The 11,018-nt window shown below is 40.7% G+C and overlaps 1 long non-coding RNA gene across 1 annotated transcript; it reads left to right on the forward strand.

Annotated features, from left to right (window-relative positions):
* The first annotated feature begins 1,369 nt into the window (after positions 1–1,369).
* On the forward strand, positions 1,370–6,760 carry LOC117773493. The gene is made up of 3 exons (XR_004615923.1): positions 1,370–1,380; positions 4,860–4,862; positions 6,630–6,760. It is a non-coding gene; the product is annotated as an uncharacterized LOC117773493 (long non-coding RNA).
* Positions 6,761–11,018: the final 4,258 nt, after the last annotated feature.

Here is an 11,018-nt window from a genome sequence, read left to right on the forward strand (position 1 = left end):
AGCTTGGCTGGCAGATGAAAAGCAATGTGTAAACAGTTTCCTGGTAGCGCTCACTGTATTTTCCATGCAGCTGAATATGACGCAGTGGCTGGCAGTTCAAGTCTACTCATGCACTAATACACCGATGGTCAAAACAACAAAACCATAACAAAGCCCGTCTCGACAAAACCCAGCAGGCACATGCATCTGCAGCATGTCATGAGATGAGCAGTGAATTCACTGGTTTCTGTTACCGGAACGAATCACTGAAAAGCGGCAGACCCTGAGAAGTGCAGTATCTCTAACATGCAGTATCAACAGACGCATACTGTGCCAAGTTTGAGATTTCAGGTTACGGGTCATGTGCCTACACTGAGAGCTGTCAGCACAGCACACTCATGTGTGTACAGAGATCTTGTGAGGAAGAGAGGTCTAAGGAAAACAGCTGCTGGACACCAAAAGACAGACGTTGATGTTGCATAATGAGAAAATATAATGGCTGTTTGACACTAACAATAAAAATATTTAAGTTGGTAATAATTTACTCAAATATTAGCGATAATTGCTGATGAAACATCCAGGTGCCTTGAGTATCTGAAATGTTAAAGATCAGCAAGTTCCTATATTGCTTCTATTGTCATGGTTCAGTTGCACCATAATGCAAACAGAACTGGGTTTTCAGTTTGTTGAAACCATCCATTTGTGACACACAAAATGTGCCCTACATGATGATAAGGTGTAAGGCTTTTTCTGATTTGTGATGTTGAAGGATTAGATTATACCAAACTGTACACTACTGCATTAAAGAGGGGGATGAGCACCAATTATGAATGTATGAGTATTATTTGGAAGGGTTTCTCCAGCTGATTAACTTTTGGAATGGGAGGTGGGGGTGTGCGTGGGACAACACCGCTGCAGTAGAGAACTGTGTTCTTGTTACATAATTGGGGTTGTCAAAAGTGGTATCTACCAGGTTTAGGCTGAATCCTGCCTGCAGAGGTGCGGCTGATGGTCAATCTGACTGTAGCAGACGCTCAGTGTGCTTGGGAGAGAGAACGAGGCAAAGACCACTGTCCTCTTGTTCTTTCTAATGCCACTCCGCCATCATATACGATTTTCAAGCAAACACAAATTCTGTATGTGCACATGCATCACTCTAGGATGATGGCAGAATTGGCACGTCATTAAAGTGAATGGTTTTTGGTTATGAGGGGATAGCATCCCCCTAGAAGTCGCCTACTGACTATATTTCTTCTTGTAAATGAACATCCAGATGTAATTGTACTCTGTGAAATATTCTGTGAATGCCAAGTAAAGGCAGTAAAAGGTCATATTATGATGATAAAATCAAGGATGATAAGAAACTAAAAATATGCTCATATTATTATCCAGCACTGAAACGTCTTGCTGTTTACTTTTCGGTCCTCGGTAATATTTGTTATAGCTTATATCCCAAGTGTTTACAGAGACAATTGTGTTTGCTATTTAAATATCTATAAATAGCTTAATATGGCTGTGACTAAACCAGTGTTTGCATGAACTATAACTGCACTTCTTGATCGCTCCTTTCTTTATTAATCCTGAGAATCCTACGAGTCCTTTCTGTGGCTGATCATCAGAGAAACTTTTTGACCCTGCCTCCAATGCTGTGGAACCCCCGTCACTGCTCCACTGTCTATTTTCTCCCTTTGCCTCACTTTTCACCCCCTCTCTCCCCTTACGGTGTTCAACCTATCAAACTGTACCAACCTCACCCTGCTCCGTTTACACTCCACTGAGCCGATGTCATCATTCCTACATATCTTGCCAGGTAGAATTGGCCTCCTTTTCTCCTTCCTGTTGTTCAACTGCTAAAAATAAAGCTCCCTTTTGCAGAGCTGCCAAGAGGCTCCAGTCTGGTCCTCTGCGGGGCTTAAAACTTCACTTCCTGACAAACACATTCCACTTTCAAGAGTCAGAGGCAAACCTGGTTGTCTGATTATTGTTCGAGTGTGGACCTACATACATCTTTGAAGCACTGCATTAATCTAATTATAGTACAATCATGAGTTTAATTATCACTTAAGGCTCTCGTGAAGACAAATAAAGTCCTTAACTGTAAGACTATTATATATATAGTATGGCACATCTTACTTCAATGTAAGGATTCTCTGTCTCTCTGAATGTAGGTAGGTAATTCGCATATCTCAAAAACTGTTCTTCCCCTGTCAGACTTGACAGGTGTGTTTCCGGGGGTGTAAGGAAGTGCAGCGGATGCTGCAAGTGGACAGCTCCCTGTGGCAGTGGGGGCTGGGACTCTTGGACATAAGTGATGTCATTGATCATGACAACGATGCGTCGCTAAGATGGCTGCACCCAGTCCTAAACAGTACATCAATGAGTCCAAGCATGATTCCTCCAGAGAGCAAGCTGCAGCTGAAACAACCCCCCCCCCGATCATCTGAAGACCCACCAACATGATGCTCTGTGAGCTCTGCACATCACCAGTAATTCTTGCACTGATGCTGTAATCTAAAAAAATCTATAACACAGGGGTTCTCCGTAAACTTTGGAATTTGAAAATGTCTTATCTTATGAGGCTGCCCTCATACATCAGGATTATCACCATTGGGAGTGTGCCTCTGTTAGCAGTAGGCTACTCACTTACAACTGAATTTATAAACGTCTCTTAATCTGCCCCATGAGCATTTCCGATCTGCTGCTGTGAATGTAATGCATGTTAGATCATGTGCCACTTTGTTATGTGGCAATTTTATATTTTCTGTTCAATTTAACACATGAACTGTTACTGTAACTGTCTTTAAGTGTCTGTAAACCATTACAGTGTTAAGAGTGAAGTTGATTTATAAGCACTTCATATTAAACCAAAAAGCACGTATAGGCCATAGACTGTTAATTCAGATGGCCGACATCACTGACCCCCAAAATGGTTTCTGTCATTTTAGGTAGTTCTTATCCCATATGTTCGAGTGACAAAGTCTGTGATCCAGAGATGATTTACTTAACCCTTCAGGACAATGTAAAAAAACTAGGACAACATGTTTCAAGTAATTTTCTTTGTTAGCTCTTGTCGAATGTAGTTCATAAGATACGTATGATTATTGCTCTGAGTGAAAACTCTGCGGGCCATGTTCCCCTCTTTAATCCACAGCACATGTACTGTAAATGAGTCACTCATTTTTACCCCATGACAGCAACTTTGTTGAACTTCTTAAGACTTTCTCTGTCTAACAGGCACAATTACAGCTCAGAGTGGAATGGAAGTGACAACAAAGGAGCAGAGATCTATCCACACTTGAGAGCTTAAAAGCTAAAAACAGAATAGGGAGCAAACAGGGATATTTTTTTGCTCAGAATTTATAAAGTAATGCACATGGACATGAATGCATATTCTTTGATCTCGGGATCCAAAGCACTTTGGGCAACAGAAGACATTTAGACTGACAGAAATGTCACGATTCCCTCTACAAATTAAGCCCTTAGCTGATCGTTATTGGACGAACATGGATGAAGAAGAAAAGTTTGAAAGAATCTGACTGCTTTGCAGCTGTGTGTCAGTTTAATGGGACACGAGGCAGGAACTTAGGACTAAGACAATGCTGTGTTTGGGATGTTTTCAATAATTTATCATTGCACTAAGTCAAAGGCCAGATGGTTTCTTCCTGCACAGCCTTGTCTTGTTTCAGCTGTGCCCACTTGATGGAAAATGTACTGAACAACAAAGCGGCACGGCTGGATTAGTCAGCTAAAATATGAAAAGGTCATAACGCTTACTCAGTGGAACTATGACTTTAGGAGGAATATTTGATGAACTGTACCCAGGTTGACACGTTGCTGACATGAGACCAAAAAAGAAGCCCAACAGCACTTTGTCTTCTCAGGACATTTTATACTACAGAGTAATGACCATCATTATGTCCAATTTAATTCTATTTCACGTGGAAATTACAATAGTAATATATATATATATATATATATGCTATATATCCGGATCATTCCAGTCACTTTAACCTTGACGTCCTGGCTGTGCCTGCCACGTTACGTTTCATGTTGTGTCTGAATTACGTGCACACAAAATGTTTGACTTTTTTTTGTATGTGTTTGAATACGTGTCTCATAAACTTTAGAGCAAATCAAACAAACACAAAATTAACTTCAAGTACTGTACCTACGTTTCCTAATAACTACAGATTAGTGATGGTGTTTATTGTCAAGATGTAATGTGAGCGCAGCTCAGCGGGGGAGTGGGGAGGGAGGACGTGCTGCAGGGTGATACAGTCAAAAGCATTAGCAGTTTCAGGACCGCAGTTCTAGGACCCTCTCTTTTTCACGACAGCGCCTCCTTGAGAATTGGATGACAACAGACCTACATGATGGACGACACTAAAAGTGTGAGTACTGAATCTGACTCTTTGTTGTTTGTTATTTGTTTAACGTGTAAAGAAAATTCAGCCGTCTCGAATTAATAGCAAAGTTTACGTTAGCTTGTTGAAGTATGAGTAGGTATCTTTTATAGTAAAGGCATTATACAAAGTGGTTTGTTTGTTAGTTTAGGATAGTTTGCTGCAAAGTGTTTGTGCACGTTTAATGAAACCGTAGCGCCATGTGACGTCTAGGTGTGTTTACTTGATGACCATGATGTTTTCTGTTCACTAGTTCAGTGAGGTGGAGGAATTTGCCAGAGGGATCATAAACCACCTGAAGAAAGAAGGAAAAGTGTAATCAAAGAGTGTTGTATTTACCTTTTTGTGCTTCAATTCTTGTATTTGTCATCATTGCTCAATGTGTGCTTGTTCTTGTCTAAACTTTTACGTGAAAAAATGTATAGAAATCTTGAATCCGCCCCCAGAGATGATCTTGTATCTTGTTTCTCTCTTGAGATAGTGACTGCGAAGGTCATGGGAAATGATTCCATCTTAATTTTACTTAGCTTATTCTAATAACCAAATTATCAACATGCAACTCATAGCAACAAAGACAGTACGTAGCATATGGGTCGAATAAACCTTAAAAAATGTATGTATTTCAACAGGGAGTTGAGAAACAAGTATCCTACAACTGTGGTCCTAAAACTGCGTTCATGAACAGTAAACAGTCATCGGGACCTAATATTGGATACAGCCCTGAACGTAGCTGAAACCCGACACATGCATTGGGGAAAGTATAAACCGAATTAACCGACATGAGCAAAATAAGGCCGGTTAGAGGTTATAAATGTCTGTTTCGATAATATTTTTAGTAAATTTCCCAGCCCTAATATTGAAAGTTTATAATTATCTTTTTATGTGACAATATAAAAAATGCCGTATTTCGCAAGGTTAAAGAAAGTAAAAAAAAAAGTATTTTATCCTGATCTGCGCAAAAATGGGTTACTTCTTTGCCCATTCATTGAAATCCGTTCTGTAGTTTTTGTGTAATCAAACAAACAAATCAACCACCCACCAAACCAAGGGGCTGAGGTGAAAACATAACCTCCTCGGTGAAGGAAACAATATAGTTTCAGAGATTCTCTAAATCCATTCTCATTCAGGAGAAACACTGATTTGTCTTTGAAAATCTACTCAGCCCAACCGTCACACATGCTGGTGCAGGTGGTTGCTCACCTTGATCACTGGTCAAGTTCACCTGTGAGCAAGAAGACAGCAATTCCACGTTTCTGCACAGATGGGACTGGACAGATGGACATTGTAAGCGAGCAGCTGATGTCCTTGGGCACTGGAAAATGTAAGGGTTGTGGATGGAAAGTAGGTAACTGCCCAACGCCGTACCTCTTGATGAGTGACCAACCCAATTCATTCAAGCTCCGGTTTCAAGTATGCAGAGACAAATGTCATGTCAGCACTAACTTTGAAATATGGTATTCAGATAGGTTCCAGTGAGTGACCACAACTTCGATCAGGAGACCCTGCTGCAGAGAAATAAATCAGTTATTGAAAAGCTATTTGCTATAAGCATTTTCTGTACAGCTTATATTGAATTTCCACCCATAGAAACATACAATATTCTCCTCCAGAGTAGAGGATGGGAGGAAGAATAAGGCTGATTTCACTTCACCATCGAGCTTTGACTGTGACTGCTCCGTCTTACAGGGCCATGAGGTTGAGTATGTTGAGCAAACCTCTTCACGTCTCCTCTCTTCACTCTAGAAGTGATTACCTTCACCGTTTTCATCTCGTAGAGAGTCCTCTTTTCTTTTGGCGGCTCAACATTTTCCCTCTCGTTAAACCAATAGGACATGCTTTCAACAAAAGATTGCAGTAGAAATCATCTTTTACTGACTTTGTTATTTGTATTGTTACTTACTATCTATTGATTTCCCCTTGATATCCTCACTGGCCCCTTCTCTGGATGCTACCCTTCTTCAAGGCACCACAATAAAGCAGCATTGATTTTTTTCTTTACACCCCCTTGATTTTAAAAGAACAAACGAAGGGGAGTCCATTGCCCTGAAGAATGTACCTTAATGGAAATGATTCAAGATTCAAGATTCCTTCATTGGTCCCACACACATACACAGACACACTACATGCAAATGGGGGAAATTTGTCCTCTGCTTTTGACACACCAGGACACAAGACACAGAGTGAACAGCCATGGACAGTGCCCGGGGAGCAGATGTGGGAATAAAGGTGCCTTGCTCAGGCACCTAGACAGTGGGGTAGGGAGAGTCCTCTTGGACTTGAACAGATCCAGGTCTGGTCCATATCCAGGTATGTTTTTGTCAGTCCGTGGCCTCAAACCAGTGACCTTCCAGTCTGACGTCCGTCTTTTCTACCACTAGTCCACCAAATACAGAGAGATGCCTCGTCTGATGGCAGGTGTCAATCACTGGGACCTATTGCGTCCATTCTAGTGTAGAAATCCAACTTTGTTGTAATTAGTTTGTGTTAGGAGGTGGACTAACAAGCTTAGGGACACATTTTGTCTATGTGCTCTTCAGGCTCATTTCTCAGCATGAGTGCTGTTTGCCTAGTAAATACAATTACAGAAGACAATAATTTGCCCATCAGCCAATGTCATTAGGGTCATACTTTACATCACATTTTAAGTTTATAAACTGTCAATTGATAATATTGTTTATTAAGTGGAAACACAAATTTAATCTTTATTCTTTTATTTTGTGTCATCTCTCATCTAGAGATGTTCCGGTACCGATACTGGCATCGGAAATGCCTACGATACTTCTGAAAATGCAGAGACCGGGCATTGGCGAGTATGAAAATCTATGCACCGATCCGATACCATGTCTTTAAAGTATAGTGACCCAGATAAAACTGAAATTTTCTTCTCCCGGAAAATTTAGGGGTTAGCCAGAGCTTGCTAAAATGTCAGCATTTGGCAATATTCACACTAAAAGTGTAGTTTAACAGCTATTTAAGGAAACTAATAGTTGTGTATTCCATACTTATTGTATTGTATTGTTTTTCACTTATGACTGTCAATCTACATAATAAAATAAGTTCTGTGGCATTCATGCTCTCTGTACTGTGCGTATTTGTTTTTCAAAGGGTTCGAACATTGCAATCGTCACTTCCTTACAGGGTTATACAGCCCTTAGAATATCTGGGACATTGTTTTGTTTTTTTTGGTGTATAAGTATTTTTTTTTTTTTTAAAGGAACTGTCATGAGATTGGTTCTAGGAATACCCATAGTACAGGTAGCGGAATCGACATCAGGAATGAAAAAATGGTATCGCAACACCTTAACTCTCAACATTAATTTTTAATATTACAGCAGCTTTGAGGAGAAATTACTTAAAAACTTAATGCCTTCAGTTTAATACAAAATAAAATATTCACATTGGGCAGAGAAAGCAAACTCTCCTGCTGTCTTATGACTGCCGTGAAGTGAACAGCAAATCACAGCAGTTAATCGCTGCTCTCTAATACCCCATGTGTCAAGCCAAAAAAAAAGGATCCTGCAGGTGTAGTTATTGTAATTAGTCTGCGCAAAGTAAATGAAGGAAGGTGCTAGCGCTTTTGCCGATGGGGGGTGAGAGCGAGGCAGAGGAAATGACAGAGGAGCTAGCTTTAAAGTGCGGAAAAATAGATGAACTCAGACAAAGGAAAAGTGCCAGCCTTTAAGTCGTCCCTCAACGACAACCCAAGGACAACCACGTCATTAAACCTGACCCAGAGGTGTTAAGGTTCATCGAATATATTCTCATCGATCTGTCAACAGGGTATTACAGATATGCCCATAGAATGATTCTCTGGGGCTGCGTGGCAGGAGCAGGAGGGGGAAGGAGCACCCTGTGACCTTTTAAATACAAGAAGGTGGTCTCAATTAGCTTCGTATCAGAGGAAGCAGGCTTGTCTGAGCGTCCCAGTGGATGAGCACTTTAATTACATCTAAGGAAGGTAAATATATGTCTTTATGACTGTGTTAAGAGAGGAGCTTGGCTGGGAGGCTCTGGCAGCACATTAATATCACAGCACTTTAATCCACATATTCACTTACAGGGATTTGGACACAGCGAATGGCTTGTGGTATCTTTCTTTAAGAGATGTTGGCTCATTTGGAAATATCTTGTGGTTATACAACCTGACTCCTAACCCATGTGTTGACAGGATCCATTTGAAATGCTGCAAAAATAATTAAATGTATTTATCAATTCAGATGCCTTGAAATATAAACATTTTCGGAAACCATGATCAAATCTGTCTGGTAAAGACAATGCTATGGCTAGCAGCTGATTAGCTTTGCACAACAAGTAGAAATGGAAAAACAAGAAACTCAACGCGCAACCACGTCTGAAGCTAACTCACTAGCATGTGTTATCATTTGTTTAGGGATTTAGAATTATTTACCGTATACATTTTTACCCAACAGAGTGTTATAGATCTATCTTTTAACCTAACTGCTAATATACACATTTACAGATTTTGCAGTACCCTGTTTTGATCGTGTAAGACATCAGTTTCAAAAGATGTCAGTTTAGGAACAAAACAGCACAGCAGTTTGGGCCTTGGAGTACAGAAACATCATCAGAATACATAAGGCTTCATTCAAAGATGGATGTCTTCATGCCAGAAATAAACCACATTTAGTGGTTGTGCTGTTGTTGCCTCTGGAGTCCATCGTATTTCCGAGGCGAGCGGACACTTACGAGCAGCTGATAGATTTAAGAGGGTCACCTTGGCTTGGATGCTGTCACCTCTCTGCTGGCCTGCCTGACTCTCTTTCTCCTGGAGCAGCAGTCCTCAGAGTGTGAGGGATTGTGAGAGTGGGTGTGTCTGTATAGCATTTATTAAACACACACGCACACGCACACACACACACACACACAGCCTCTTTCAAAGTCTCACATGAGCTGCCACTTCAACCTACTATATCTCCATCGATAGACAATTACCTCAGTCCGGTGGGGAATTTATCTCCAGGTTTGCCTACACAAAAGAATCATTTGCAAGTTAAATTGAGTGAAACAAAAGGTTAATAGGTGTGTGGGAGGCAGAGAACATAAATAGTTTGCAAAGGAACTTGGAAATGTAAATGGATTGTAATGCGAGAGAGGGTTAACAAAATTTTCTCTTACGATTTAATGCGTCTCTCTCTCCGGGCCCTAATCTGTATCAATACATCAGATAGCCAGATGGCACGGAGTTATTGTGGGAATAGAGTAACTGACAGGCACAAGAGCTTGTAAGATAGATAGAGGGAGAGGGACAGAGACAGAGGCAACATACACTGAAATAACAAATACGATCCAAATGATGCCGATACTGCAGCTATTACGCCTAATTTACCCATTTTCAAAAGAACATTTAAAAGATAAACTTTTGAATACAGATGATTCGTAAAAATAGTGTCACCTCAGGACTTTATTTCCAACATTTCCAGAGGCACTGTTTGAGTGTCTTGATGTGTCTTGATGTGTGAGTGAGGGCCAGCAAAGCAAAGACATGTTCGTACCATAGATTGTATATAAAGATGGACAAAATCATGCCTACCCAAAAGTGAAGCCAGCTTTTCAATTGCCTCCTGGTGGCTGGCTGAAGTATAGGGCATAAACCCTACCTCCTCCAGGTTAATGGATGGGACATGTACCAAACTAAAGAGTCAAAGTAAATGTCCAATACATTTTTCTCAAAAATGCATTTCTGTCATTTTAAGTAGTTCTTAGCACATTAGCTCCACCCAGGACGTTATGTTTCCCCTCCTGCAGTTTGTTTGTATGTTTATTTGTTTGTTTGTAAGCAATATTACACAAAAATCATCTAACAGATTTTGACGAAACTTGATGGAAGGATGAACTATGGGAGAATATTTCGGTGCAGATCTGGATCAGGTGGCAATACCAGGATTTTTTGTTTCACTTTGTTAAACTTTTTAACATTATTTTGGGAAAACACAAACACTTTCAGGGAACTGATATCTATGAATGTATGAAATTTGGTGGAGCTTGTTTAGTTTATTGGACTGTTGGGCCTTGGCAGAGGTCTGCACTCCAATTAAATGCCAGTCTAGTTATTTCATATATTTATTAAATTTGATGCTATAAAAACAGGGGGAAATGTTGTGATTGACAGCTCGGACTGTCTCGTAATTGGCCGAACCCGTGTGTTGGCAGGACCTTTCTACTGTAGCTCCATGACCCGATTGCTGCTGTGCAGACTTAGGCTCCAAATAAGGTCATCGGCCCAAGATGGCAGCGTTCGTGTTCTTGATACTTTGGCTTCATTTCTGGATAGAAGTAAGAAGTGGAAACGTGTGTCATCCATCTTTATATACAGTCTATGATTCATACAATGTCCAAGGACCTGTGTGTTGTCGTGCACAGTCTACACAGGTGAACGGTCTTGAAGTGGGACCCTGCGACGCTGCACAGGCTTCACTTGCTGTCAGATCTGAAGATTTCCAGTGTGTTGACGCTTGCTCTGCGCAGCCCACGTATTCAGCAATTCAGCACAGCCTTGTTTAAAAATGCTTGACATTTTTGAGTGAGTAAAGCAAATTCACAAACAAAAACAGAGCTTTTGTCCTTCCACTGGGATGCAGTAATCCCTGGACATCTGTTGGTGCGGCCTCCTGAGAG

This window comes from Hippoglossus hippoglossus, chromosome 13 (genome assembly GCF_009819705.1).
Source record: "Hippoglossus hippoglossus isolate fHipHip1 chromosome 13, fHipHip1.pri, whole genome shotgun sequence".
Lineage (NCBI taxonomy): Eukaryota > Metazoa > Chordata > Actinopteri > Pleuronectiformes > Pleuronectidae > Hippoglossus > Hippoglossus hippoglossus.